This window comes from Stegodyphus dumicola, chromosome 3, assembly GCF_044657685.1.
Source record: "Stegodyphus dumicola isolate Sdum_Otavi_A_Nest chromosome 3, ASM4465768v1".
Taxonomy (NCBI): Eukaryota; Metazoa; Arthropoda; class Arachnida; order Araneae; family Eresidae; genus Stegodyphus; species Stegodyphus dumicola.
Genome location: NC_140770.1, coordinates 125,611,858 through 125,625,193, shown reverse-complemented (window position 1 = coordinate 125,625,193; position 13,336 = coordinate 125,611,858). Strand labels below are relative to the sequence as shown.

At 29.2% G+C, this 13,336-nt stretch overlaps 1 long non-coding RNA gene across 2 annotated transcripts in view; it reads left to right on the top strand.

Annotated features, from left to right (window-relative positions):
- LOC118188664 (uncharacterized) overlaps window positions 1–13,336 on the top strand; it is a 488,598-nt gene that overhangs the window by 336,908 nt on the left and 138,354 nt on the right. For both annotated transcript variants that reach the window (XR_015040017.1, XR_004758143.2), the window contains exon 3: window positions 8,407–8,483. This is a non-coding gene — a long non-coding RNA (uncharacterized LOC118188664). The remainder of the gene's footprint in view (window positions 1–8,406; window positions 8,484–13,336) is intronic.

The window sequence follows — 13,336 nt, the reverse complement described above, 5'->3', positions numbered from 1 at the left end:
TCCTATTTAATTTTCAAAACTAAAATAAAATTTAAATCATTGCTTAAACTACATATATTTTTTGTAAGTTTTATTGTACATATTGATGCTTCCATAGGCTATTTATACAACTGAAAAATAAAACATTTGAAACCGCTTTAATGTTTTAAGAATTCTTTTCAGATTCCCAGCAATTGTCTCATCTAAACGTTTTTAGTTCTATAAAATAATACTATGTCAAGATTTTTTTTTTTTTTTTTTTTTTTTTTTTTTTTTTTTAAAGCTCAAAAGGGCATTTTGCCCAGAACGACTATTAATTTCGTTTTGGCTTTTTGCGTTGATCCACTGTAAATGGCAATGACGAATCACTTTTTAAATTGTTGTCACCAAATATTGGAGCCCTGCATTATATTTAAAGAAATTGAATAATGAAGAATCTTCGTAAATATATATATGTTTCTTGCATTGTGATAAATCAACAGTACCTAGAGCCATCCAGTCTGAATAACGTACGTTTCCACCCGAATATGGGCATCTGGAAGTCCTAATTTGATATTTTTTTTAGTATCTGTTTTATATTTTGCAAGACTTAACGAAATTTTGATTAACAAACTCAGCGATTTCAAAGCAAGGAGGTTTAAAACTGTACCGAAAAGAAAAAAAAAATATATCCACCGCGCAAGACTGTGTATCAGAAATTCTAAAGATATGCTCGTTTTGAAATTATTTTGCGATATTGCTGTTGAATTGAACTTTATGGTTTAAGTGCGAATAACATTATATTTAATAAATATAAGTAACATACAAAACATTAAAAAAAATCAACCCTTTTGGTGTAATATAAAATCCGAAAGCTTTCAGATGTTTTTACTTTTATTTTGTTTTGTTTCTTTAAACTTTTCCTCAAACTAAAAAACCTCTTTTGGTGATCTATTAATTTATTAATTAAAAGTAATATCTTCGTTTACGTTTTTATACATGTAGATAATTTTCCAAACATATTTTTTTCAAATTTCAGACCTGATATATCAAATAGTCGTTATACTCATCATTTCTGGGATTGCAAACGCAAACTGAGCAAATTTCTATTCAACTGTTTCAAGCTTGATCTCTATTATCACCAGAATGAAAATGTTTGATTATGATAGTATATATGCAAATTGTTTTTATTAAATTCAAAAATGAATTAGACGTATTATCAATTACATTATAAATAGCTAACACTAAACTGTTGAAGAAAGCGATAATTATAAATTTAGTTACATATAAGTTTAGTTACATAGTTACTAATATTCAAATGATATTCCAATTAAAAATTAAAGGTTTACATAATTTTCGTGAATTAAAAAAGCTGTATGTTAAATCTTTTTCTTCTATCTCACTCTTATGAGAGTACGTTTCTCTTATTTAGTTTGCTTTGAATTCATATTACTTCAGAATAGGGCTTTGCATTCTTTTTTTTTTACTTTATTGATCACAGAACACATTTATTGCATATTGTTTACATAAATTGGGATTTATTTCTCAATACATGCTGCTTTCTAACTAAACATGAATTACAAAATACTTATGTAATAAAAATTTAATGTAAGTTATAATCTAAATAAAACGTAATTCAGCAAAATTTCAAATAACTGTAAAAGATACAGATTTTTCTCTTGTTCAGGAACTGAAAGAAAACATTTTCAAGAATAGTTTAACATTTTCGAAGATTACAACCGTATTTTCTGGAAGCAGGAAGAAACATTCGCATGATTATATATATATATATAGTTGATACTCTTATTCGGATATAATAATGCATATCTTGAATTTTATGCATTTATATAAATATTTGACGAATTTTAATAAATCGGGTATAGAAAGATCAAATCAGAGAACTTCGAATATTCATCTGCTATTCGTTAAGCCTTGCACTTAGTAACATAATTCTGGTGCTATTAAACATAATTCAGTTCTAATGTTAAAGATGATTTAACTTAAAAATCGAATATTGATAAAAAAAACTATAAAAATAAAATATTGATAAAAAAATTCCCAAAGGTTCAGATTTTGATGATCACACAAAAAGATTCTTTTAAAATTTAACAGGGTTTATCAGTAAAAAACATCAGTACAGTTGTCCCAGGTGGAAAAGCGAAACATTTTATAGGATATTGCATGAATATGCATTTAGACTAGCATGGAAACGTTATATATCTTCTGTAGATTTAAAAAGCGAAAAATAATATATTTCTATAAAAATATTTAATATTTTTATTAGATATACCACGTATTAAACACACTTTTATACACATCATTCCGATTAAAGAGAAAATATTTTTAAGAACTGCATCTATTGCTTTTAAATAGTTTATTTTGTTATTCAATAACATAGAGATTAAATATTTAAGAGTAATATCTTACGTTTATCTGAATGGCAAAGTAAAACAACTCATTAATGTCACACAACGTAAAATCGTGCTTCGAGACTTATACAGAAATAGGTGTTTCAAGCGTGGAAGTTAAGCATCCAAACTCAAAAACCAATGAATATATTCAAAAACAATCAAATGTATTTTTAAATATAATGCAAATATATATATATACTTATTGTAAAGAATCGTCCAACACTAGCTAAAGAGTTATACTTTTGAAAGAATAAGGAAAATTTAAAAAAAAAAAGTTTTAAGCACATTCTGAAAAATTGATGAAGTACTTCACTTTAGCATTCCTCTGTACGAAATGTACGTAACAGTAATACTAGAATGCATTTTTTACTGCAGACAGGATATCTGCTGTTGCTGTTCAAAGCTGAGAAATTATAACATTTTGACTGAAATAGCAGGCACTATTGCAGATTTTCTGAAACTAATCATAAATGGGGTCTTCTTACAATTAGGAGTCAAAATTGACAATCATTGGTTTGAATTATTTTAAAATTCGCTTCAACCCCAAAAGTATTTCAAAAGTCTTCAAAAAACCTAATAATTAACAACGACTTTTTTCTGGAAAAGACAGATTAAAAATTTTTAGCCCAAAGGGACAATTTGTTGAAAAAGACTATTAATTTCAGTTTGGCATTTTGCGTCGTCCACTATAAAAGGGCGATTCACTTTTCAAATTGTTGCCACCAAATATTAGAGCCCTGCAGCATATTTAAAGAAGTTAAATAATGAAGAATATGCACGAATGGATGTATGTTTGTCGCATTGTGAAAAAACCACAGTGCTTAGAAACATCAAATTTTGAATAACGTAGTCGTCCACTCGAGTATGGGCATCTGCAAACCCAAATTTGAAATTTGTTTTATCATCGATTTCCTATTTTGTAAAACTTTAGCGAATTTTTGATTAACAAACTCAACGATTTCAAAGCGAGTCATGGCAACACACTACCGAAAGAAAAGCATTTTAAATCTCCAGGATGCGAGACTGTATCGGAAATTCTAAAGATATGCTCTTGTTAAAATATTTTGTGATATTGCTGTTGAATTGATTTTTATGGTTTAAGTGCGAAGAACACGATATTTAATAAATGAAGGTAACACACAAAACGTTTAAAAAAACCTTTTGGGCGTTATATAAAATCTGAAAACTTTCAGATATTTTTTACAACTAAAATTAGTGTTTAAATCATTTAAAATAAGACATAAAGACAGATTTTTTATTTATTTATTTATTTTGTTTTAAAACGAAGATCAAAACAAGTTTCCAAAACAAATACAGTGTCTTACGCCAGAAAATTGAGCAATGGTAGCTTTTCCTTTCTTTCAAAAAAAAACGGCCTTTTCACAATATCTGAGTGGAATATTACAAATAAAAATTTAACTGTAATGTTCGTCAAGATTTTCTATTTAAGTCTGGAACTTTTTAGTTATTTTTTCGCTCTCTGGAATAAAGCTTCTTTTAAAATGTAACATTCTGTGTTTCATTTTTGTAAACATTCTGTAAACTGTGAAAAGGTAGCGAAACATTTATACAGTATTTCTAAATTTGACTAAAACGTCTAGAAACTTTATGAAGGTTTCAAAATACACTATTCGAAACAATGTGTAAGACTAATAAAAGTGCTAAACAGTTGTTTATTAAAAATCCTATTTTGTAAAACTTTAGCGAATTATTTCATTGGGTACTGCATTTTAGTCCTAAGACACTGTGGATTCACTGAGTAACATGTAAAACATAAAAAAGTTAGTTTTAATTTTGAGCATCATATTTATGACAGGAATTACTCAAAATATAAACAAAAAGCAAATTATAATACTAATCAATAAAATGTTCACGTAAACTCGAATTATTTCATGATTCACACTTACATTCATCAGATGGTTAAAAACTATACGGGATAGAATGGAAAAATATAAATATATAACACATATTATTTAGGTTAAAATAAGACTTTCCCAACACTCGCAAAAGTAAGTGCAAGATGATGCCTTACCTTTTCCATCAAGTTAAATAGTATTCCCTATTAATCACATGCCTTTCACAGTATCTATACGAGTTCACTGAAAAATGTGGAGATGGCTATAATGTTTTGTCTCGGCAGTGCATCTGTAAATATACTGGTTATTTTTTTTCTGGATTTTTGCCTGCCTTTAAATTTCATTTAGAATGTATCTTTTGCTAAACGTGTCAAATGGGTGGAAACCTTTAAAGTTCAGCTTTAGTTGAAATATATGTATCTCGTTTTGCAGCTAAAACAATAAAGTGAATAATAAATTGATATTCAGATGTAAAGAAAACGCCAAAAATTCAATAGCGAAGAATTTGAAATCAGAGCGTTATTGTATTGAAACATCTCGAAGTAAAAATAGTTTCTTCTTAAGAAAAATTCATCTTTGATAATGTAAATAAATTTTATTTAGACTTTCAAAAACACAATCATGTACTAATTGCATCATCTTTAACTAAATTACAAGTACAGTCTTTTATTAAAACTTCTAGCATTCTTCTGAAGTTGCCATTCCGGCAAAGCGTAACTCTGTTTCCTTTATTTGTGACTCGAGATCTTCATTTGCTTTCATCGTCTGCGAAAATCATTTTAATTTTACAATTCACAGAACTGCACTTAAACAATAATACCATTTATGATGGAAAGGAAATGATGAAAAAGGAAGAACATTTAAAAAAGATACATTATTTTTTAAATAACTGAAAAACCGCATTAAATCATCAAACAATACAGTAAAATTTGAATTTTTATGCGTTATTGAGTGCTACTGAATATTTGTTAAGGTACTGCGAATTCAGAATGTCTATTATTGAGGCTGAATTCTTTGGTTTTTGAGAAACCTTCAAGCAAAATATTTTCATTCAGGTACATGTAATAAACATACTTAATATATATTTCATATAATAAACATACTTGATATCCAAACTAGATAATTCCTTCAAGGTAGTCTAGAATTCATTTATATTGTTCCACTTTTAAATAAGATTAGAATACTTACTAATACTTGAGTTTAATATGAGATGAAGACTGATTGTCGAATATGCTTCCATTTTAAATTTAGATTATGTAAAACATGTGCCTACTACAAAATAATATCAAAAGCATAAGAGTTAATAATTTAAAAAAAGAATTTTAATAACTAAAATACGAGTATATTATATGTAATGCAATGTATAAAAGCAAAAATAAAATACAATTAAAAAACGGTTTTATATAAGGAGCTTGGAAATGATAATTAATGCACCAAAAGGACAAAAATAGTTTGTCATATATTTTATGGAAATAATACTTTAAACAATTCTATTTACATTAAAGTGTATGAAAAATTACTTTTCTACTTTTAGTGCATTAATTGTCATATCCACTTTAAATAAAAGCTTATTCTATAAAATGTTTTTTAATAAATTTTAATTACACGTTATCAATGATTAAATTTTAGTTACTATTAAAACACAAGCAATATATTATATAAATTCGTTTTGTTTTTGTAAAGTTTTATGAATTAATATTATATCTTCAGAATAATAACCAAGCACATTTAAATGGAATGATACATAACTATATTTGGAAGAAAAGGGGAGTGTAGTTGCAATGGAGAGAGTTAAAAGACAAACAATATATCATTTATCGTAATAGATATACCTCCTGGTGCACAAACAACAAAACCCCAGATTTGTTTCCTCCCTACCACACGCCATAAGATTTCGTTATCTAAATTAAAACACCCACCAGAGTATTGAGAAAACAGCATACAAATATAATATTTTGTTGGTCTTCTATTTCCAAATGATGCATTGACAATCGGAACCTGGACAGCCACCTTGCGCTAACGTTTCGCAAGCTGGGTGGGAGAGGGGAATTTTAATAATAAATCCCAGCAAATAGAGGGAAAAAATAATTCTCTTCCATTACAATATCATTTTTCTTAAAACTTTCGCTTAGCAATACCACACTCCAAAGGCGGATATTAATTTAAAAATCCCTCTCCCTCGATATGCAGCGCAATTTTTTTTAATCTCTACGCATATGTGTATCTTCTCCGATTCTCTCTTCTAAGAAACCCGTTGTTTAAGGGTGAAGTACTGGAAAAATATATCTATATACAGGGGGAAAATTTAGCGGAAGTAGCGACGTTGAGACGCGCTTTATGGAAAAGAAATATATAATAAGAAATTTTCCGGAAGATGCGAAGGGAATTCAGAAATGAAAAGCGGAAAAAAAAGAGAGAGAGAAAGGTAAAATAAACTATAGCAGATTATTTGACAAAAATACAGTTTCTAGAAAACTTTAATTTTAAAACGAAAGCGAACGGAACCTATCACGCAGCTTGGAAGTAAAGTTAAAAAAAAATTATCGATTATCTTTCAGAATCAACAGCGCCGGAAATTAGAATTTTCTTTCGAACCTGGATCGAATAGCTCAGAGGAGGAAAAAAATCGTTTTTTTAAAACCTCGCCTTGTAGCTTAGCCGTTAGTTAATCTTACTAAGTGTATGTGTTTTACGTAGAAGATAGACTTTGCTTACAACGGAAATCTCACACTGACTTGCCACCGTTAATATTACATCTACCATCATGCACTTGGTGTTTAGAAGAGGCTAGATTTCATCAGCAAAAGAGCTTTTATCCTGGTTTTTTTTCCTACTTACATTAAAATGAAAATTTTCTGTTACCCAATGGGCTGTCATAAAAATACGTGGCCTTTGGTTATTACAGCTTTCTGTGGTGCAAATATGGGAGGTAGTTATATTTAAATTTTTCTTATAAGAAACTTAAAAGGCTTTTATTACTAAGGATATTTTATTCCTGAGCAAAAGATTTAAGAAAATCAATTAACAGAGTTTTGAAGTCCCGTTAGCATATTTAATATTGTGTATTTCTGCAAACACCGATTACATATAACCCTTTTAAGCCGTTTTTCTTCAGCATAGTCAAAGATTTTCTAAATATGGCAAATTTAATGCTCCTCAAAATACTACCTCTTTGGTATGCTAATAGGGAAGCCGGCTGTATACTGCAGGTTAGAATCCCGGAGACGGCATTGATGTTTGTAAGTGTATAATGTCTTCGCTGTGTGAAAACACTTAAAATAATGAGACGTTGAATGAGACATATGCTTGAACATCCTGTTTCAATGCAATCACCTCTTCTTCTATCGTAATATCAAGATCAAGTACATTGCAGTTAAGCCTTTCTATGAGCTATGTTGCCACATTAAAATCTTTTAAATTCTGCATGTAATAACAAATCGTCTGAAGAAGTTTTTCGTTTTTTGTATTTTTTAGCTGTTTTGTTCTTGAGCTTTCATTTTTTTCTAGCTGCCTTTTGCATTAAATATTTATATATTTAAAAAATATTATTAATTTAAAAAAATTCTAGATGATTTGGGGGTATAATTCTTTATATTTGTTTTATAGATTTCTCCCTTACTACGTGATATAATTTTACATCAATAAACAATTAATTATAAATTTTATTAATAAATTCTTTTTATGCCGATCAACTGCCAGTGTACATTTGGCTATCGGCCGTTTAATCAACACTGACCCCTGTGAAATATTCACTGATCCACAGAATATCAATACCGACCCCGCTGGGAATCTCTTGTTATAGCATAATAAAATATTAAAACACTGTAAAAAGTGATCTTGCATTCAGTCTCTCCTACATATTATTTATGCCGAATCTGCGTTTAAATTATAAAAAACTGCATTACTTTATAATTTCAGATCCCCGTAAATAATAAAGATGAAAATATTTAGTCGTTCAAATGATAGACCAGAAAAAGAAATTTAATTTTGATTTTTAAAAGCAAGAATTGAAATGTCAAAAACTCATAAAAAGCCAAAACGATTTTACCAGTTGACCCGTTTTGCTTGCATATTTTCAACCTGAGTGCTTTAACTATTATTTTAAATAATGACTATGGGTGAAAATGATATTAGTGTACAAAAATTTTGATTTGGTCACCGAAGTACTTTTATCTTTTCAGAATACACGGATCAGACGGCACATTGAAATACGTGAGGTATCGGAAAAATAAAAAGCTTATGATCTTAGAATGCTAAGGTAACATTTTTTTACTTGCTTAATTTATGATATTCTTAATTAGCGAGTTTCTTGAATTTTCAAAAATTACCATTTAATCTTCAAAACACAAAATGTTATCAAATTTGCAATTATTTTACTCGTCAATTGTCCCAGTAGAACGGGAGATACGAACCTGTCCTCTCTTTTTTTCCCCGCAGTGTACATGATAAACACTGCAGCTGCCATGCTAATTTGTTAAAAAGTTAAACTTTTGTTTTATGTTATAACAAAATAACATGCAATATTATACAATTCAATACGGCCGGAGGGAGAGAACAATAAACAGAAGCATGTGAAAGATATAAAATGCGTTTGCCAAGTTAAACTTGTGAAATGGAATTCAATAATAAAGCCACATAAAATCCGAAAAAAGACAATAAACAGAAGCATGTGGAAAATAAACAATGCCAGTCTGTTAAATGAAATGCAGTAGACATCAGTTAAAAGTCAGTTCATAATACAGTCGGATCCAGTTACATCGAACACTCTTATATCGAGTAATTGCATGTACGGAACTTGAAATATTTAAGTGTAAGCAAAACCATTTCTACGGAATTAATTAAGATATATATTTATTATATCGAACAAATTGATGAAAAATGCCCTTTGAAAACTCGAAATAGTAAAGATTTTTTCCTTCGAATTCCATGTCAAAACATGTGAATAGGAATCGATTCTCGTTTTTTGTTTGTGTTTCAAGTTAAATCCAAGTCTTGTTTGTTATGGAGCACCACGTTGTAAACTTATGCCTGGTTATGGAGCATAAAATTCGATTTACTTTCTGAAGTACATGAAATCAGTAAAGTGTGGGATGGGTTATGTGAAAGTATAATTAAACAGTGTTCTATAAACTTTGACTTCAGATGAATGATAATAACGAAAGTGATGCTTTTACATAAACCTGGTCAAACCATACAAGGGAACCCAGCCTTTAAAATTAAAATAAATAAATAAATAAATAAAGATCACACATAAATTGAAATTCCTTGGAATTTCAACAAAATTCAACTGAATAGAACACCCTCGAGATGTAACAATAAAAATTTCAAAAATAGAAGAATGAGGAAATGAGAAGGATGAGAAAATATGATTGGAGCTTAAATCTTCATATCCAGAAGCCATGATAAAGAAAACTATTAATTAAGAACTGCTATTCGAAGGATTGCTGTTCGAAGCTAAGACAGAAAGGAAGAAGAAACAACTGCGTACCAACAACATTTTCTCTTCAACTTAACTAATCATTTCGCACCATTTTTAAGACTGCATTGTACGTACTTTCCGTAAAAAATCTTTTATATTTTCTATCATAGTTAGAACGCTTAAATGTAACACATTACAGCTCAGGAATCAAACTTCGTTATACGATTCGAATAATTTTGAATTATCAGACTCTCAGTTTCTCAGCACCCTGCTAATTCATCTAACATCAAAATTTCCTTTAAAGATCCTATATACATATATATATATGTTAGTACTTACCCAGAAGCATATACAGATGGATCAGAAAAAAAGATGGAAAACGTGGGATCAGCCTCTAATTTTCATGAAGTCAAAAATCTAAAATTTCCCTGGATAGGGTGCCTATACAAAGAAAAACAGTTTATCAAGCTTAAAGTTTAGCAATTAAAAAGGTAACAGAAATTTCAGTTAATAATAAAGGCACTCAGCTCACAATCTAATCAGAGTCTCTTTCTTTGTTACATGCAGTAGCCCAAAACTGATTTTAATGAAATATTTCATCTCCTCCAAGAAAATAGCCAATTTAAAAATTTCCTTTGGTTAGATGAAAGCACATGTGGGAAATGAAGGAAGGGAAGATGCTGACTCCCTTGCTAATGATGGAGCTAAGACTCTGATTCTGAAAATATGAACCAAATATATGGCTAAAGTCCTATATAAAAAACAGAACCATATAAGAAATGAAATCAAATCTTATAGAGGCATTAGAATATTCTGGAAGCAGGAGAGATGAAAAATATGCAACGCCTTAGCCGGGAATCGAGCCACGGATCTTTCGGATACGCACCGATTGTGTTGACCATTATGCCACGAAGGCAAGCTAGTAAGGCGAGAGAAATACCTTATAATCTAACAAAACGAATGGGACTGTATTCCTCAAGGCAAGAGAATCCAGTAGCTAATCAGTGTAATAAAAAGGAAAAGATGTCCCAGTAACTCTAGTTTAAATCAATTCATATCTGGACAAGGACATTTCGCTACACTTATTACTACGACAGAATTATCTTTCCCTCAGATAACTGTACTTGCTGTGAAAGAGGATCTCCAGAACACTACCTTTTCTCATGCCCAGTAACACAAGCACTTCATACCCCTAGATCAACTTCAAACGAACCCCAGTTTCGAAAATGCATCGTAAATAATCCAAACTTTCATCCCAAAACCAAAAATATTGACAAATATCTTTCGGAACAAGACCAAGATATTAGTAAGCAATACCTCTTACGAAAACATCTTTATTTTAGTGTACATGCTATTCCAAATTAGAACTGCATGTATACGTTTTAGTAAGTTAGCACAAACTTCTGTAGCATGTTTCATCACCCGATGAAGAAATATCACGAGACAGGATAGGCATCATCATATAGTTACGTCTTGGTGTATCATATACTTATTTCTGTCCTATCCTGATATTACAAAAGGAAGGAAAGAAACTGAGAGGAAAAAAGATGAGGAGGAGGTTTAAGTTCCCCTAACAGTAAATGCGCGCTAGAAACAAGAGGTATTCTGGGATTCTTCTATTTAACAAGGACGAAATGAGTTTTATTTTCATGATGAGAACACACAATTTAAAATGGAATTCGAAAGCAGGCAACAAGCATTAAAGAAAATAATTTACAAGTTGTTTACCTATATGAACAATAGTTTAATGTAGTCAGAGCAATAATTTAATTTATATATAACACATATATAGAAGACATAAATAACAAAGACTTAACATTTTTCTTTTAAATTTCAGATCTGTAATAAATAGTAAGTAATGCATATAACTTATTATTTAATAACACTATAAATAACGCTGTGCGTGTATATATATATATATATATATATATATATATATGAATAAAAAGAGAGAGGAAGAAATGTTAATTAAATTTAATCACAATTAGAAACTCACCTCAGTTAATTGAAAATGCAGCATTACTTTAGGTTAGGAATTTTTATAAGCAGACTAAAAAATTTTAAACTTCTAATCACCAAAAAGCAAAAATGAAACTTATTAGCTTTTGTGATGTAACTAAAATTAAATACCTAAATATAAATAATAATACAATTAAATACCGCAATTCTGTAATGTCGCATTTAAGCTACTTTTTTGGCTTTTCCACTTTCTAAAACTAAATTCTGTTTATTTATTTTCTGCTTTTCTTTTACATTTCCAAACTCCTTGATTTGTGCTAATTATTTCTGCTTTTTCTTTTTTATTTGTAGAAATACATATATATATATATTCATACATTTGAGTTTTTTCTTGTACATTGTTACCTTGTATATCTTATCATATATGTAATGATAAATACATATATGATATTATTATCTCAATGTGTTTTTTATTATTATCTTCTATATTGTTACCTTAGATATCTTATCATATATGCAATAATAAAGAGGTTGTAGAGACATTAGGATATTATTTCGAAGCAAGAGACATGAAAAATGAGTAATGCCCTCGCCAGGACTCGAATCACGGACCTCTCAAATACGCGTCGAGCGTGCTGACCACTAACTGCACCACGAAGGCACGCCAAGAAGGCGAAAGAAATAATAAGGTCATTATTATCTCATGCGTCTAGCATTTGATGTGAAGTCTTGAAATTCTTAGGTCAAATGTATATGAACATCCATCTATGCAGGTTCAAATACATATGAACATCTGTCCATCTGTCATATTTCATATCAACAGCTCAGATAGTATACATAACTTCATACAGTTTAAGCACGAAAATAATTTACTTATTAAATTAATTAATTGACAAAATTTACAAAAAAATATTATAATTAAATAATTTACTTCATGAAAACATTTCCTTATTGCAATCATAATTTGACTTAAAACTGATTTTTAAAATAGCTTACATCAGAAAAAAAAAAAAAAGAAAAGAAAAGAAAAAAAATAGTATACTAAATATTGTTGTTTGTTACGAATAAGAATTTCTGGATGTTCATGATTTTTTAAAACAAAATAATATTATAGAAAACTACTTTATTCGTAATCAAATTAAAAATTTCTTTCAGTGTTATCATCAAATACGCTGAATTTGTAATCTCATATTTAAGTTTAGAAAAGTTTATATGTCTTAAAATAAAATTTAACAAATCCAGTGAACTCCCATTTAAGGAGAGTAATACCGAAGACGACGTCCATGGGTAACTCAAAATCAAGATTAATCCAAGAGCAGTTAAAAGAGATTAGAGGTTCATGGGAAACAAAAGGTTATTAGCAATACACTTAATTAATTTTGCTATTTAGCAATATGTTTTAATGGTTGTTTTAACAACATTTATACGTTCCAGATTAATTGCCGTTGAATTACATATTATTATTATGGATGAAAAGAATTCCTAAAAACTGTAACATCATTTACTAATGACTGTTATCATTTAATGCGTTTTCTTCTCCTTTGCGTAGTTTCTCGTAGAAATTCTGCTTCATTTTAATGGTTTATGATAGTAATTTTTACATCGTTCTGTAATGAAGAAATTTAAAGTTTTTTAAGACAAGACTTAGTTAAAACACAACCCTGTTAAACCGCCCCCCTTTTAATAGGGAATCAATAATAATTATTTAATGAAACGAAGTATAATTATTTAAT